The 17,529-nt window shown below is 53.8% G+C and overlaps 1 protein-coding gene and 3 pseudogenes across 2 annotated transcripts in view; 3 read left to right on the top strand and 1 right to left on the bottom strand.

Moving 5' to 3' along the window:
* Window positions 1-17,529, bottom strand: part of LOC142489353 (merlin-like) — a 216,878-nt gene that overhangs the window by 154,440 nt on the left and 44,909 nt on the right. The gene's annotated exons all lie outside the window — the stretch shown is intronic.
* On the top strand, window positions 710-4,706 carry LOC142490573 (F-box/LRR-repeat protein 6-like; annotated as a pseudogene).
* LOC142490572 (F-box/LRR-repeat protein 6-like) lies at window positions 6,130-9,908 on the top strand (annotated as a pseudogene).
* The window catches only part of LOC142490571 (F-box/LRR-repeat protein 6-like), a 43,666-nt pseudogene continuing 36,384 nt past the window's right edge, over window positions 10,248-17,529 (top strand).

The following is a 17,529-nucleotide window of genomic DNA, read 5'->3' as shown; positions in this document are numbered from 1 at the left end:
AGCTCTTTGATTTGGACACATACACTTACTGATAGGGTGACGATACGTCCCGCTTTAGCCAGGACAGTCTCAGAGTATCATTAACGTCCCGGTGTCCCCACAATATTCTCAAAATCATTCAAATGTCCCAGTTTTTATGTTTTCCCTGTTTGCACTCACTTAAAACCATAAAAGTAGACACTGCCTGTTTTTATGTGATCTATCACATCAAAGAGTAAACAACTTAAATATATTGGTAAACTAATTACCGGTCGCTATATGTAATAAAGTAATGCACTGTGAGTACAATCAAAAATACAGCATAAAGGAGGGCGTTATTAGACAAATACCATTAGAATAGTTCGTTTTAAGTGATGTCACTTGTTCTATAAATAATTTTTTCATGTGTCTCGGTTTCATCTTTTCAAAATCTGGTCACCCTAATTTACTGATCAACATTGGATGTTATGACGTCCTGAACGAATTCATCTTGGGGTGAACATCCTCTTCTGGACCATGCTGCAGGAAGATTGTCCCCAGCAATATTGCCCATTTTAAAGGGACCAAAAAAGTTACAAGAAGGTATACATGGGAAAAACAAACAAAGCTATAATAAAACATCCCTGTTGGATTAACCAATGACAGTGAAGGAGGAAGAAATAATCCATCCAATAGGATGGTTTAAAAATAGTCTGCATTAAAAACTCTGAGCACGAGCAGCAGCAGCCCAATGTCATGGCATCAAAGGTTAACAGAGCCCTCCAGGCGGGCAGGAGGATACGTGGCGGCGCTGGTAGTGGCCCCACGAGACGTTGGCCACGGCCCTCGTACTACATCCAGCACACTGACAAGGACATGCTGTTCTCATCTCAGACGAAGGGGGGAACAAAGACACATAGAACACCCCAGCAAGAGGCTGCGGAGAAAGGGAGAGACCCCCGAAACTGACATCACGGCACTCATCTCTGACCCTGGATCTCTGATCTGTCAGACCGTGGAGAGGCTGATACAGGACCGGCTGTTTCTCCTGATCGAGTTTTCGCTGCATCATTGTAAGGAGCAGGTCTCGTTTGTAGTGAAGACCCTGTCTGTCTCCTGTCCGCTCCTCTCGTCCCTCACGCTGTCTCACTGCTGCAGTGTTAGTGCCGACGCTCTGCTCCCTGCAGCGCAGAACAGCCCCCTTTATTTACCTATTTTTGAAAGCTCCCCTGAAATCACGGATTGTAGCATTACATTTTTTAGCATTTTTTATGAATCTCTTTTACTTGGACACATACAGAAACTCATAGGGTGACTATACGTCCAGCTTTATTTGGGCTAGTCTCAGATTTTCATTAAACGTCCTGGTGTCCTGACAATGTTCTTAAAACCGTTCAAATGTCCCGGTTTTTATTTTTTCCATGTTTGGACTCACATAAAACCGTAAAAGTAGACACTGCCTGTTTTTATGTGATCTATCACATCAAAGAGTAAACATTTTAAATGTCTTGGTAAACGAATTACCGGTCGCTATATGTAATGCACTGTGAAAACAATCAATAATAGCTTTCGCTGCATCATTGGAAGGAGCAGGTCCCGTTTGTAGTGAAGAGTCTGTCTTCTGTCCGCTCCTCTCGTCCCTCACGCTGTCTCACTCCAGCGGTGGTGTCCGTGCCGACGCTGTGCTCTCTGCAGCGCAGAACTACACCCCAACTGCACAGTCGCAACCTGCAGAACTCACAGGTTGAGTCTCTGGCCGTGCTGGGATTCCTGGACGTCTGTGGCGCTCGCCTGCAGCGTCTGTGGCTGATCTACAGTACCTATCTGTAACGGATCAGGGGACACGCGCCTCTCAGTGGGTCCCCGTCACCTCTGGCCCCACGGTGGCTCTCTGCCCTGGTTCTCCACCCCCTCAGCCTCTTATCTGTCCCACACCGAGCCGTTCCTCCGCGGCGCACTCCGCATCCGCACGCACGCGACCGGGGCACGCACGCGACCGGGGCACGCACGCGACCGGGGCACGCGCACGGCAGCCTTACAGAGAGCGCGTGCACCCGATCCTCTTACCAGCCCTCCCGCGTCGCTGGAGCCGCCCCCCATCGGCTGCAGGCCATTACCAGGAATCACACCCCTGTCTTCCTCCCTGCTCACCTGGACCTATCCCTGCGAGCACCCAGACAGGCCTCCGCTCCACCCCTTGCTACCATTGGCCCTCCTTCCTTTATAACCCCAGTCTGCCCTCTCCGTCGTCTCTCAGCATAGCTTCTCTGTGGCTCCTGTGTGCAGTGTCTATGCCTAGCTCTGCTCTCTGTTGCAGCTCTTGTTCCTGTCCCTGCCCCTGTTTGGATACCCTTGGATTGATCTCGGCTCAGCTTGATTACGTGTACCTCTCTACTCCTGGACTCTGCTTTGGACCTCACTACGCTGCTTTCTCCTGCCCCTGACCCTAGGCTCTTGGACATTAACCCTCCGACTTCTGGCACCCCGGACTCAGCAAGTATATCATTAACCCTTTTCTCACCAGGCCCGGCAACGCATCTTACCACACTCCGGGCACGCCCTCACTGCTGTGGGTGCGTGTTATACCCTTACCCATCTCAGTACTGGGGACTGGTCAGGTCTGCGGGCATACAGTCGTTACAATATGCTGAGCCCAACAAACGCAGATCCCCCTGAGGTGGGCCAAGGTGTCACTATGGATCACTGGCAATTTTTAAGCGACCAAGTTACCGCTGTGGCACAAAAACTTTCTACACTCTCCCTGCGGGAATCTCCAGCTGCACCGTCCCCACCTGCCCCACTACCTAAGGGTAATTTTGAACCACGTCTTCCACCTCCTAACCGGTATGCCGGAGACCCCCTTACTTGCCGGGGATTCTTGAACCAGTGTGACGTCCAGTTCGAGATGTCCCCATCTTGGTTTCCCTCAGGTCGTTCTAAGGTGGCCTAGTCTATGCTCTGCTCACTGGCGATGCGCTCGCTTGGGCTTCTCCCCTCTGGGAACACCGATCAGACCTAACCCAAGATTACCCCAAGTTCCGGCGAGAATTTCAGCTGGTCTTTGACACACCAGCACGTAGGGTGCTGCTTCTTCCTTGTTCCATCTTTCCCAGGGTCGCAGGCCGGCTGCAAGATACGCGGGGGAGTTCCGCACCATCGCTGCAGAAACCCAGTGGAACGATGAGGCTCTCGCCGCGGGCATACTGGCAGGGTTTGTCCGAATCTCTCAAGGATGACCTCGCAGCTCATGTTCGTCCCTCATCTCTAGAGGATATCATTGCCCTCAGCATCCGGATGGACCAGCGCATTCAAGAGCAACGCCACGAGCGCCAGCGCCCTCGTTTACTGTCTCCCTTGCCTGTTTCTCCTAGGTCTCATCCTTTGGCTCCTCCTGCGTTGGACACTCCCGAACCGATGCAAATCGATAGCCAACAGCTTCGGGCCGCTGAGAAAACACACCGCCGAGATGAGGGTCTCTGCTACTACTGCGGATCCCCGGAACACCAACTACGTCACTGTCGCGTGAAACCGGGAAACGAGAACGCCCAGTAAAGGTAGAGGGGCTTCTACTGGGTACCATTTCTCCTTGCCCCTCTTCCCCCAAAGAGCTACCGAAGAGAATCCTTCTCCCCATAACTCTTGTGTTTCCTAATGTCAAGGTAGAGGTTGAAGCCTTCATCGACTCCGGGTCTGGTGGCAACTTTTTGGATCACGACTATGCTTGCAATAATCAAATCCCGTTAGTCAAGAAGAAGTCGCCCATCGGCCTGGAGGCCATCGACGGCCGACCGCTCCAACCAGCCTTCATTATTTGGCAATCTATTCCCCTCACCATGACCACTGCGATGCTCTGCTCTCTGCAGCGCAGAACTGCCCCCAACTGCACAGTCTCAACCTGCAGAACTCACAGGTTGAGTCTCCGGCCATGCTGGGATTCCAGGATGTCTGTGGCGCTCGCCTGCAGCGTCTGTGGCTGACCTACAGTACCCATCTGACTGCCACCAGCAGCCTAGCAAGTGGTTCCTGTCTCCAGAGCGGAGACTCCTAGAGCTCAGCACGGAGATAAAGCAGGGTGAAAATCAACTGCTGATCTATATGGAGGCTCTACAGAGAGGCTGTCCCAATCTGGAGGTGCTTCGCCTGCTGAACCTAGTGTGGTCCCCCAAGTCGGGTAGGCGCTGCACTCCAGAGCTCAGGGAGCTGTGTATGGCCACCTCGTCCTATTCATTTGTGAGCAACGCTGTGAGTGTGAGACTACTGCGAGACTCCCCCAAACTGAGAGTGCTGGTTCTGAGGGTCTGCTACAGAGTTACCCTGGCGAGCATCAGTCAGCTTCCCTGTACAGAACTGCAGAGCCTGTATCTTGGCCTATACTGCAGCACTAAGGACATGACCCCACCCCCCTCCGGGTGTGCCCTCTTAGCCCGCCGGTAGAGCCACAGCCTGTGAGAGTTGGGCATGACGGCGCAGATACAGCGAGGAGGACCTGATGGAGGCATGTCGCATCCTTGCCAGGGGCAGAGCCAACGACACACTGCACTCGCTAAACCTCGTGGGGACAAAGGTCACCTCCTGTGCCGTCAGGAAGCTGCTCTCAAGCTGCCATTCTCACTCACCTGAACTTGTCCTCTTGCTGTTACCTCCCGCGAGGGATGAAACACGTGTACCGGGGCGGTGATGACATCTGCCGGTGCATGTGGGGGCTGACCGAAGGTTCAGGGAAAGGAGGAGCAGAGCCAATACCGTGATGTACTGAGCAGGGGGCTGACCGAAGGTTCAGGGGTGGGGTGAGCAGAGCCACGTCCGTGATAGTCTGAGCTAGGGGCAGAAGGTTTGGGGGACGGGGAGAGGCAGGATCAGAGCAATGTCCCTGAACTGCTTAGCTGGAGTTCAGGAGTTCGGGGGGGCTCATCCCCCGTCTGATTCTCTCATCGAAAGCACACGCAGAACCTACTCCCCATGTCTAATTATGTTATCCCCAGCACACGTAGAGCCTCTTCCCCGTGCCAGGTTATCTTATCCCCTGCACATGCAGAGCCTCCTCCCCCTGTCTGATTGTTATCCCCTGCACATGCAGAGCCTCCTCCCCCTGTCTGATTGTTATCCCCTGCACATGCAGAGCCTCCTCCCCGTCTGATTGTTATCCCCTGCACATGCAGAGCCTCCTCCCCCTGTCTGATTATCTCCTCCTCAGCACATGCTGGCTGTGCCTCCTTGCTTGTTTATACTGGTGCTTCCTGGATAGACTAGACCACTGCCTTGCTGCACGTTGTTGTTTCTGATATCGTTACCAGACCCCTGCTTGCCTACCGCCTACCCCTCTCGCTGCCTGCCCTGGACTTATGCCTGTGACCCCGACTTCGACATCAAGGCTCTGCCTGTCCTGCCCTTTCCAGCCACTGGTATCCACGCCACTGTTCCACAAGACTGGACAATTACATTGTTTTATCATTTTTTATGAAGCTCTTTGATTTGGACACATACACTTACTGATAGGGTGACGATACGTCCCGCTTTAGCCGGGACAGTCTCAGAGTATCATTAAACGTCCCGGTGTCCCCACAATATTCTCAAAATCATTCAAATGTCCCAGTTTTTATGTTTTCCCTGTTTGCACTCACTTAAAACCATAAAAGTAGACACTGCCTGTTTTTATGTGATCTATCACATCAAAGAGTAAACATCTTAAATATATTGGTAAACTAATTACCGGTCGCTATATGTAATAAAGTAATGCACTGTGAGTACAATCAAAAATACAGCATAAAGGAGGGCGTTATTAGACAAATACCATTAGAATAGTTCGTTTTAAGTGATGTCACTTGTTCTATAAATAATTTTTTCATGTGTCTCGGTTTCATATTTTCAAAATCTGGTCACCCTAATTTACTGATCAACATTGGATGTTATGACGTCCTGAACGAATTCATCTTGGGGCGAACATCCTCTTCTGGACCATGCTGCAGGAAGATTGTCCCCAGCAATATTGCCCATTTTAAAGGGACCAAAAAAGTTACAAGAAGTTATACATGGGAAAAACAAACAAAGCTATAATAAAACATCCCTGTTGGATTAACCAATGACAGTGAAGGAGGAAGAAATAATCCATCCAATAGGATGGTTTAAAAATAGTCTGCATTAAAAACTCTGAGCACGAGCAGCAGCAGCCCAATGTCATGGCATCAAAGGTTAACAGAGCCCTCCAGGCGGGCAGGAGGATACGTGGGGGCGCTGGTAGTGGCCCCACGAGACGTTGGTCACGGCCCTCGTACTACATCCAGCACACTGACAAGGACATGCTGTTCTCATCTCAGACGAAGGGGGGAACAAAGACACATAGAACACCCCAGCAAGAGGCTGCGGAGAAAGGGAGAGACCCCCGAAACTGACATCACGGCACTCATCTCTGACCCTGGATCTCTGATCCGTCAGACCGTGGAGAGGCTGATACAGGACCGGCTGTTTCTCCTGATCGAGTTTTCGCTGCATCATTGGAAGGAGCAGGTCTCGTTTGTAGTGAAGACCCTGTCTGTCTCCTGTCCGCTCCTCTCGTCCCTCACCCTGTCTCACTGCTGCAGTGTTAGTGCCGACGCTCTGCTCCCTGCAGCGCAGAACAGCCCCCTTTATTTACCTATTTTTGAAAGCTCCCCTGAAATCACGGATTGTAGCATTACATTTTGTAGCATTTTTTATGAATCTCTTTTACTTGGACACATACAGAAACTCATAGGGTGACTATACGTCCAGCTTTATTTGGGCTAGTCTCAGATTTTCATTAAACGTCCTGGTGTCCTGACAATGTTCTTAAAACCGTTCAAATGTCCCGGTTTTTATTTTTTCCATGTTTGGACTCACATAAAACCGTAAAAGTAGACACTGCCTGTTTTTATGTGATCTATCACATCAAAGAGTAAACATTTTAAATGTCTTGGTAAACTAATTACCGGTCGCTATATGTAATGCACTGTGAAAACAATCAATAATAGCTTTCGCTGCATCATTGGAAGGAGCAGGTCCCGTTTGTAGTGAAGAGTCTGTCTTCTGTCCGCTCCTCTCGTCCCTCACGCTGTCTCACTCCAGCGGTGGTGTCCGTGCCGACGCTCTGCTCTCTGCAGCGCAGAACTACACCCCAACTGCACAGTCGCAACCTGCAGAACTCACAGGTTGAGTCTCTGGCCGTGCTGGGATTCCTGGACGTCTGTGGCGCTCGCCTGCAGCGTCTGTGGCTGATCTACAGTACCTATCTGTAACGGATCAGGGGACACGCGCCTCTCAGTGGGTCCCCGTCACCTCTGGCCCCACGGTGGCTCTCTGCCCTGGTTCTCCACCCCCTCAGCCTCTTATCTGTCCCACACCGAGCCGTTCCTCCGCGGCGCACTCCGCATCCGCACGCACGCGACCGGGGCACGCACGCGAGCGGGGCACGCGCACGGCAGCCTTACAGAGAGCGCGTGCACCCGATCCTCTTACCAGCCCTCCCGCGTCGCTGGAGCCGCCCCCCATCAGCTGCAGGCCATTACCAGGAATCACACCCCTGTCTTCCTCCCTGCTCACCTGGACCTATCCCTGCGAGCACCCAGACAGGCCTCCGCTCCACCCCTTGCTACCATTGGCCCTCCTTCCTTTATAACCCCAGTCTGCCCTCTCCGTCGTCTCTCAGCATAGCTTCTCTGTGGCTCCTGTGTGCAGTGTCTATGCCTAGCTCTGCTCTCTGTTGCAGCTCTTGTTCCTGTCCCTGCCCCTGTTTGGATACCCTTGGATTGATCTCGGCTCAGCTTGATTACGTGTACCTCTCTACTCCTGGACTCTGCTTTGGACCTCACTACGCTGCTTTCTCCTGCCCCTGACCCTAGGCTCTTGGACATTAACCCTCCGACTTCTGGCACCCCGGACTCAGCAAGTATATCATTAACCCTTTTCTCACCAGGCCCGGCAACGCATCTTACCACACTCCGGGCACGCCCTCACTGCTGTGGGTGCGTGTTATACCCTTACCCATCTCAGTACTGGGGACTGGTCAGGTCTGCGGGCATACAGTCGTTACAATATGCTGAGCCCAACAAACGCAGATCCCCCTGAGGTGGGCCAAGGTGTCACTATGGATCACTGGCAATTTTTAAGCGACCAAGTTACCGCTGTGGCACAAAAACTTTCTACACTCTCCCTGCGGGAATCTCCAGCTGCACCGTCCCCACCTGCCCCACTACCTAAGGGTAATTTTGAACCACGTCTTCCACCTCCTAACCGGTATGCCGGAGACCCCCTTACTTGCCGGGGATTCTTGAACCAGTGTGACGTCCAGTTCGAGATGTCCCCATCTTGGTTTCCCTCAGATCGTTCTAAGGTGGCCTATTCTATGCTCTGCTCACTGGCGATGTGCTTGCTTGGGCTTCTCCCCTCTGGGAACACCGATCAGACCTAACCCAAGATTACCCCAAGTTCCGGCGAGAATTTCAGCTGGTCTTTGACACACCAGCACGTAGGGAGACTGCTGCTTCTTCCTTGTTCCATCTTTCCCAGGGTCGCAGGCCGGCTGCAAGATACGCGGGGGAGTTCCGCACCATCGCTGCAGAAACCCAGTGGAACGATGAGGCTCTCGCCGCGGGCATACTGGCAGGGTTTGTCCGAATCTCTCAAGGATGACCTCGCAGCTCATGTTCGTCCCTCATCTCTAGAGGATATCATTGCCCTCAGCATCCGGATGGACCAGCGCATTCAAGAGCAACGCCACGAGCGCCAGCGTCCTCGTTTACTGTCTCCCTTGCCTGTTTCTCCTAGGTCTCATCCTTTGGCTCCTCCTGCGTTGGACACTCCCGAACCGATGCAAAACGATAGCCAACAGCTTCGGGCCGCTGAGAAAACACACCGCCGAGATGAGGGTCTCTGCTACTACTGCGGCTCCCCGGAACACCAACTACGTCACTGTCGCGTGAAACCGGGAAACGAGAACGCCCAGTAAAGGTAGAGGGGCTTCTACTGGGTACCATTTCTCCTTGCCCCTCTTCCCCCAAAGAGCTACCGAAGAGAATCCTTCTCCCCATAACTCTTGTGTTTCCTAATGTCAAGGTAGAGGTTGAAGCCTTCATCGACTCCGGGTCTGGTGGCAACTTTTTGGATCACGACTATGCTTGCAATAATCAAATCCCGTTAGTCAAGAAGAAGTCGCCCATCGGCCTGGAGGCCATCGACGGCCGACCGCTCCAACCAGCCTTCATTATTTGGCAATCTATTCCCCTCACCATGACCACTGCGATGCTCTGCTCTCTGCAGCGCAGAACTGCCCCCAACTGCACAGTCTCAACCTGCAGAACTCACAGGTTGAGTCTCCGGCCGTGCTGGGATTCCTGGATGTCTGTGGCGCTCGCCTGCAGCGTCTGTGGCTGACCTACAGTACCCATCTGACTGCCACCAGCAGCCTAGCAAGTGGTTCCTGTCCAGAGCGGAGACTCCTAGAGCTCAGCACGGAGATAAAGCAGGGTGAAAATCAACTGCTGATCTATATGGAGGCTCTACCGAGAGGCTGTCCCAATCTGGAGGTGCTTCGCCTGCTGAACCTAGTGTAGTCCCCCAAGTCGGGTAGGCGCTGCTCTCCAGAGCTCAGGGAGCTGTGTATGGCCACCTCGTCCTATTCATTTGTGAGCAACGCTGTGAGTGTGAGACTACTGCGAGACTCCCCCAAACTGAGAGTGCTGGTTCTGAGGGTCTGCTACAGAGTTACCCTGGCGAGCATCAGTCAGCTTCCCTGTACAGAACTGCAGAGCCTGTATCTTGGCCTATACTGCAGCACTAAGGACATGACCCGTGGAGAGGCTGATACAGGACCGGCTGTTTCTCCTGATCGAGTTTTCGCTGCATCATTGGAAGGAGCAGGTCTCGTTTGTAGCAAAGACCCTGTCTGTCTCCTGTCCGCTCCTCTCGTCGCCCACTCTGTCTCACTGCTGCAGTGTTAGTGCCGATGCTCTGCTCCCTGCAGCGCAGAACAGCCCCCTTTATTTACCTATTTTTGAAAGCTCCCCTGAAATCACGGATTGTAGCATTACATTTTTTAGCATTTTTTATGAATCTCTTTTACTTGGACACATACAGAAACTCATAGGGTGACTATACGTCCAGCTTTATTTGGGCTAGTCTCAGATTTTCATTAAACGTCCTGGTGTCCTGACAATGTTCTTAAAACCGTTCAAATGTCCCGGTTTTTATTTTTTCCATGTTTGGACTCACATAAAACCGTAAAAGTAGACACTGCCTGTTTTTATGTGATCTATCACATCAAAGAGTAAACATTTTAAATGTCTTGGTAAACTAATTACCGGTCGCTATATGTAATGCACTGTGAAAACAATCAATAATAGCTTTCGCTGCATCATTGGAAGGAGCAGGTCCCGTTTGTAGTGAAGAGTCTGTCTTCTGTCCGCTCCTCTCGTCCCTCACGCTGTCTCACTCCAGCGGTGGTGTCCGTGCCGACGCTCTGCTCTCTGCAGCACAGAACTACACCCCAACTGCACAGTCGCAACCTGCAGAACTCACAGGTTGAGTCTCTGGCCGTGCTGGGATTCCTGGACGTCTGTGGCGCTCGCCTGCAGCATCTGTGGCTGATCTACAGTACCTATCTGTAACGGATCAGGGGACACGCGCCTCTCAGTGGGTCCCCGTCACCTCTGGCCCCACGGTGGCTCTCTGCCCTGGTTCTCCACCCCTTCAGCCTCTTATCTGTCCCACGCACGCGACCGGGGCGCGCGCACGGCAGCCTTACAGAGAGCGCGCGCACCCGATTCTCTTACCAGCCCTCCCACGTTGCTGGCGCCGCCCCCCATCGGCTGCAGGCCATTACCAGGAATCACACCCCTGTCTCCCTCCCTGCTCACCTGGACCTATCCCTGCGAGCACCCAGACAGGCCTCCGCTTCATCCCTTGCTACCATTGGCCCTCCTTCCTTTATAACCCCAGTCTGCCCTCTCCATCGTCGCTCAGCATAGCTTCTCTGTGGCTCCTGTGTGCAGTGTCTATGCCTAGCTCTGCTCTCTGTTGCAGCTCTTGTTCCTGTCCCTGCCCCTGTTTGGATACCCTTGGATTGATCTCGGCTCGGCTTGATTACTTGTACCTCTCTACTCCTGGACTCTGCTTTGGACCTCTGCTCTGCTTTAGTGAACTACGCTGCTTTCTCCTGGCCCTAGGCTCTTGGACATTAACCCTCCGACTTCTGGCACCCCGGACTCAGCAAGTATATCGTGTATATCGTTAACCCTTTTCTCACCAGGCCCGGCAACACATTTACCACACTCCGGGCACGCCCTCACTGCTGTGGGTGCGTTTTATACCCTTACCCACATCAGTACTGGGGACTGGCCAGGTCTGCGGTCATAGAGGCGTTACACTATCTGACTGCCACCATCAGCAACCTGGCAAGTGGTTACTGTCCAGAGCTGAGACTCTTTGAGCTCAGCACGGAGATAAAGCAGGGTGCGTCACCTGCAGGTCTGTATGGAGGCTTGTGAGGGAGTCAACAAGAGGTTTACAAACTCGCTCACTTTAGCAGACCAAAAGAATCCCACTCTAGCTCCGACGTGGGCAACCCTGTCGCCAATCGCCACAAATGGCGAATCGGCCATGAAAGTGTGGCGAATTTGAGTTTGCCAGCTCCCACAGTAAAATAAACTTTTTCCTGATGGAGTGTGCTGGTTTCCACTTTCTGAATGAGTCAACGAAGTGAACCAGCCTATTTTGATCTGGCTTAATACTGATTGGCCGGCGAAGCCGGCCAATTCAATTAAACAGCAATTCTACTTGTTGCCAAGTAGAACAAAGAAAAACCAGTCAAACAAATATATAAGGGAACCAACAAGTGCACTGTAAAAAGTGCACTTAAAAAAGAAGGGTTAACTTAAAAGAACCCATGATGGGGGATACCGAGCAGAGCACCCCGCCTAACGCCCACTGGGAGGCAAACTCCGAAACCGTCCCAGCGGTCTGCCCGAATACGGGAGTGCACCAGCGCCCGGAATACTGCCACGATGTTCGTTGGGACCCCCCTCTCCAAACGCTGCTTCCTGGTCTTGTAAATGGCTACCTTAGCCACTGCCAGGAGCAGGTTGACTAGGAGATCCCTAGGCTTATTGTCTCGGGACACTGGGCATCCAAAAATAAAATGATGAGGAGAGAAGTTTAACCAGAACTGCAGGAGAAGGCTCCTCAAGGTGGATAAGAGGGGCTGCAGTCTGGCGCAACTCAAATAAATGTCAAATACGGACTCCCGCTCGCCACAGAAAGGACAGGCGGCGGGGGAGTCTGTGAAGTGTGCCAAATACTCTCCTGTGCTAAGTGCTCCGTGGAGGACCCTCCAACTCAAATCCCCGGCGGGACGGGGAACCAAAGCTGAATAGAGCTCTCTCCACCGGGGTCTCTCGCCCTCGTTCCCAAAAAATACCCGCCTCCAGATGGTATCTGGGCGGGTGACAAGGGCGAGGTAGTGCACTATATGGAGCACCAGAGAATACAGGACTTTCCTCGGCATGCCGCGAAAACATGCCGGGGACATATCCCCCAACCTGCTGAGGTTGGGGGAAAGAGGAGTCCGAGGGGGTTGCCGTGGTTTGGGTTCCACGCAAAGATCCGGAAAGCTAGGATTGAAAGGTTGACAAGGCTCTCCGGTCTGCAATACCCCCTCGATGAAGGTGCGTGAGTCGGGGTGGATGGCATCTTTAATCTCCTGGATCAAACGACGAGGGACGCGGGCAGTAAGCAGACCCATACGGGGCGTGAGCTCCTCTGCTTCTACCCAGTCTCGCCGCTCATAGTCCAGGAGATCCCCGACTCTGGTCACCTGCGCCAGGATTAGCCGGCGGCAAATAGAGGGTGAATCCAACATCCGAGCCCCCACTGCCGGATTATACAGCAGGGGCTCGGCGAGGAAATCATCCCCCACCGCATGTTCTTTCCTGGTTGCGGAGACCAGTTTCCAGGCCTTCAGTAAGTCCCGGTAGTATGCCGGCAGCACCGAGAGGTTTCTACCTAAACCCTCGGGCCTGATGAAAAAAAGTTGCCGGTCATACCTCATATTGCGCAGCTGGCGAAAGAAAAAGGTCGCCAGCTGGCACCACTGCGGAGACGGATCTGCGAATAGGTATCTCTGCAGGTACTGGAGGCGGAAAGTGTGTAACTGGGAGCGGACACACACCACTCCCTGTCCACCCTCCTCCAAAGGGAGACACGCAACTCCCGCAGAGACCCAATGCTTCCCCATCCAGAGGAAATCCATCAACCTCCTCTGGATCTTGTTGATAAATTCGGGGGTTGGACCCGTGGCTATCAGCCGGTGCCAAAGCTGACTGGCCACCAGCTGATTAATCACCAGGGTCCTTCCCCTAAGGGAAAGCATTCTCGACAGATACACCCATGACCCCAGACGAGCAATGACCCGTTCTTCAAGATCACTGAAGTTTTCTGGGGCCGGGTCCTCCGCAGCAGACAGGTAGACTCCCAGATACTTGAGAGTATCGCTCTCCCACGAGACATTCCGAAACGTGGGGGGCAAAGAGTCCACCTGTAAGGGACCCACCAATATGCCGGAGCACTTGGACCAGTTGATCCGAGCAGAAGAGGCCGCGGTGTAGACCTCTTGGCACGCTTGTGCCCGCTCTAGATCATCTAGGTCCTGGGCCACGAGGAGCACGTCATCGGCATAAGCCGACAGGACTACTCGCATGTCGGGCTCCCGCAGCATCAGCCCGGTGAGCCTCCTCCTCAGTAGGCAGAGGAAGGGCTCAATGGCCAGCGCGTACAGTTGCCCAGACAGGGGGCACCCTTGACGTACTCATCGACCAAACACAAAAGGTGCCGTCAGGGACCAGTTGTTCTTCACCAGACACTCTGCAGAGGCGTACAGCATCTGGAGAAAGCCCACAAATTGTGGGCCGAAGCCAAACGCCCGCAGGGTCTGCATAAGGTAACGGTGATACACTCTGTCAAACGCCTTCTCCTGATTTAGGGACAGGAAGGCGAGTGATAGGCCAGTCCTCTGCGCGTAGTGCATCAGGTCCCGGACCAGAAAAATGTTGTCATGAATGCTCCGGCCCGGGACAGTATAGGACTGGTCGGGGTGAATCACCTCTGCCAGCACGGACTTGAGCCTCAGCGAAAGCGCTTTGGCTACGATCTTATAGTCCGTGCTGAGCAGTGAGACCGGTCGCCAATTAGAGATCTGACGCAGATACCCCTTCTTCGGCAGCAAAGACAGTATTGCCCGCCGACACGAAAGTGGCATCTCACCGATCTCAAGGGCTTCGGCTAGGACCTCGGTGAAATCAGGTCCCAGCATCTCCCAGAAAAACCAGAAGAACTCCACAGTCAGCCCGTCTAGCCCCGGCGCTTTTCCGTGGGACATGAGACTGAGGGCTTCAGAGCTCGGCCAGAGTCAAAGGTAACTCAAGCGGCTCCCTTCCAATCTCACTGACCGTGGGAAGCCCCTCCCATAAGACCCTGCATTTATCTGGCTGGATGGACTCCGGAGAGAAAAGATCTAAATAGAATCTCCGGGTTCTGTCCCGGATGCTCTCCGGGTCAGTCAGAGGGGTACCGTCCTCTGCTAACAGGCATGTGATATGTCTACGGTTTCCCCTCTTTTTCTCCAGCGCGTAGAAGAGGCGCGACCCGCGATCCATCTCTCGAACGAAGTTAATGCGGGATCGCACATACGCCCCCCGAGCTCTCCGATCTTCCAAGTCCCGGAGAGCGTACTTCCTCTCCACGTACATACTCTGCAGGTCTCCTGCCACAGACCGCCACTTCTCAAGATCGAGCACCTCCTCCCAGAGGGCCTCGATCTCAGCATCGCGCCGCCCGCTGGCACCTTTTGTGTACTCCTGACACACGAGGCGCAGATGAACCTTGCCCATGTCCCACCACTGCTCTAACGTGGCAAAGTCTGACCTGCAACCTCTCCAGGCCATCCAAAAGTCTCGGACCGTCGTCGCAAACCACTTGTCCTCCAACAACGTATTGTTGAAGTGCCAATATGCGGCCGAGGGTGCTGCAGGTAGCAGCGTCACCGTCACGGACGCACAATTGTGGTCCGAAAACGGCGCCAGCCTAATGGCACTGGACTGGGCTCGTGACAGGCTGTGGCTGGAAATATACAGCCTGTCGATCCGGGACCAGGACATCCGTTCACCCCTAAACACCCTAACATGGGTGAACTCAGTGGATGCCTCAGGATGTTGTTCTCGCCAGACGTCTACCAAGGAGTAGCGGGTGATGACCTCCCGCAAGGCCGACGCAGAACACGGGTGTGTGGCTCCGGACCATTCCGGTCTTTCCGAGCCTCGAGAGTACAGTTAAAATCACCCCCGAGCACCACGTATTCGTCCGCGTCGACTGTCTCCAGGTATTTAGACATTCTGACGAAGAACTGCCTTCTCAGGGGTCCGGTGGCAGGAGCATACACATTCAGGAAATTAAACGTGTAGTCCTCGTGTCGGACCCTGATATGCAACAGGCGACCTGGAACAACAGCTTTGGCAGCAGCCCAGGTTGAAAGGATTCAGAGAACAGGGTCACCACCCCACAAGATGTCAAAGTGAGGTGGCTGAAAAAGACCTTGCCTCGCCACTCCAGATGCCCGCTGGCTTCAGCCTCTGGAGTGGTATGGGTTTCCTGCAGGAAACTCACAGAATACTTTCCCTTTTGTAAAATGAGAGTACCTGGAACCTGCAAAACCCGTCTTTACATCCATTTACGTTTAGCGTACAGATGCTCAAAGCCATTGGTAATCAAGAGTCTTGCTTCCCATAGGCGCTCAGGGTACTATACCCCGAGAAGCCTTTACGTGCTCTCGCAACACTTTGTTAAACTTTAGCACCTGAGCATGTTCGATAGTCCCGGAAAGTTTGGCCTTGTGGTTAGCCTTGATATATACTCTGAGAGAGTGGAGAATGACCGAAGCATCCTTCCACCTCTCAAGGGCCAACTGCACCTTCGTATGTCCGTGTCTACAGAGGGTATCATCCAGGAAACTATCTAGCTCCCGGGCAGGGATAACGGGGATCGAGGAGTCCACCGACTCCATGGTGCCAGAGGACTCCCCTCTGAGCCCCAACTCCCCAGGCTCCTCTTGGCTGGAGAATTCAAGACCCCCATCCTTCTCTGCGGGGGCCTCTCTCAGCCCTAGATTGGATCCCCTCCTCGGTGTTTCCACGAGGGGGTCCACTGTGCTCTCCACCTTCATCCCCGAGTCAGGATGTTCAGGGGCAGCTGGTGGCGACATGGCAGAGGCAGTGGTCTCCCGAGAGTCCTCGGGGGCCACAGAAGCACACATGCCACGGGTGTTCGCATCACCTGCGGGAGGGCACTCACCAACAGCGGGAGGGCCCTCACCATCTGTGGGAGGGCCCCCACCATCCGCTGGAGGGCTCTCACCAGCCGCGGGAGGGCCCTCACTAGCAAGGACCTCAAAGGGAGGGTCTATCCCAGCATTCACTCCCAATGAAGTGCCCGCCCAAAACTCTGCACTAAGAGGGTTCAGGTCAGACAACTCCCAGATGTAATCGGAAGTGCTCACCAAAACACCCTCCAAACCCCCACCCACGGGGGTCAGCCCTAACCCATCTCCTTCCTCTGGTGATGCAAACCGGGGCCTTTTATCCCTATGTGCATGACCCGAAGGCGGTACAACCGGAAGGGGATCTTGGCTGGCTCCGAAGATAGGTGCGTTCGGCATGGCAAATTCACCGAAGCACAATTCTCCGGGGGACGCTCTCCAACCGAGAGGGGCGTTGGGAGGCTCCCCAACGTCCCCAGAGGCGCCGGGTACCTCCAGCTGCATTCCTTCAAGAAATTCGAGGGGGGGGGGGCTGTACATTTGTGGGATCCGGCTTACACTGGTTAATCCTAACCAGTGGGCCGGACAGGACCACCTTGTGCGGAACTGATTTTACGTAATACGGTTCACCCTCCTCGACCTCCTCAATCACCCTCTTATTAGTTTTAAATTTGCACTTCCTCGGGACTGATTTCCCAGGAGAGGGTGCCGCTGTCTCCCTAGCAGGAGCTTCCTCCCACTCCCCTTCACCCTGTACGGTGCTTACAATGGGGTTAGGGGTTAGGGGGTTCTTGGGGGGGACAGCGACAGAGGGTGACAGTTGTGGGGTGACTATTTCCTTCTCCCTCTGTTCTTTGCGTAGAGGTTCAGATGTCACTGTTTGAGATGGGGCAGTGACATCTTCTGTGGTCCCAGGTTGGACCTGGGCCCTCGAGGTCTTTTCCTTCTCCCTCTGTTCTTTGGGGAGAGGTTCAGATGTCACTGTTTGAGATGGGGCAGTGACATCTTCTGCGGTCCCAGGGGGGGCCTGGGCCCCCGAGGGCTCCGCTGCGGTAGGTGCAGCGGCACAGGGTGTTTCCTCCTGGGGGGAGACAGCAATAACAGAGGCTGGCCGCTCCAGGGCAACCCCCTCTCCTTCCCTCCGCTCTCCAGGGAGAGGTGCAGAAGTCACTGTTCCGGATGGGACAGTGACATCTCCTGCGGTCTCAGGAGGGACCTAGGCCCTTGAGGGCCCCGATGTGGTGGGCACAGCGGTACCG

This window comes from Ascaphus truei, chromosome 3, assembly GCF_040206685.1.
Source record: "Ascaphus truei isolate aAscTru1 chromosome 3, aAscTru1.hap1, whole genome shotgun sequence".
NCBI lineage: Eukaryota > Metazoa > Chordata > Amphibia > Anura > Ascaphidae > Ascaphus > Ascaphus truei.
Note: the sequence above shows the minus strand (reverse complement) of the source record. Positions and strands in the feature narration are given on the sequence as shown.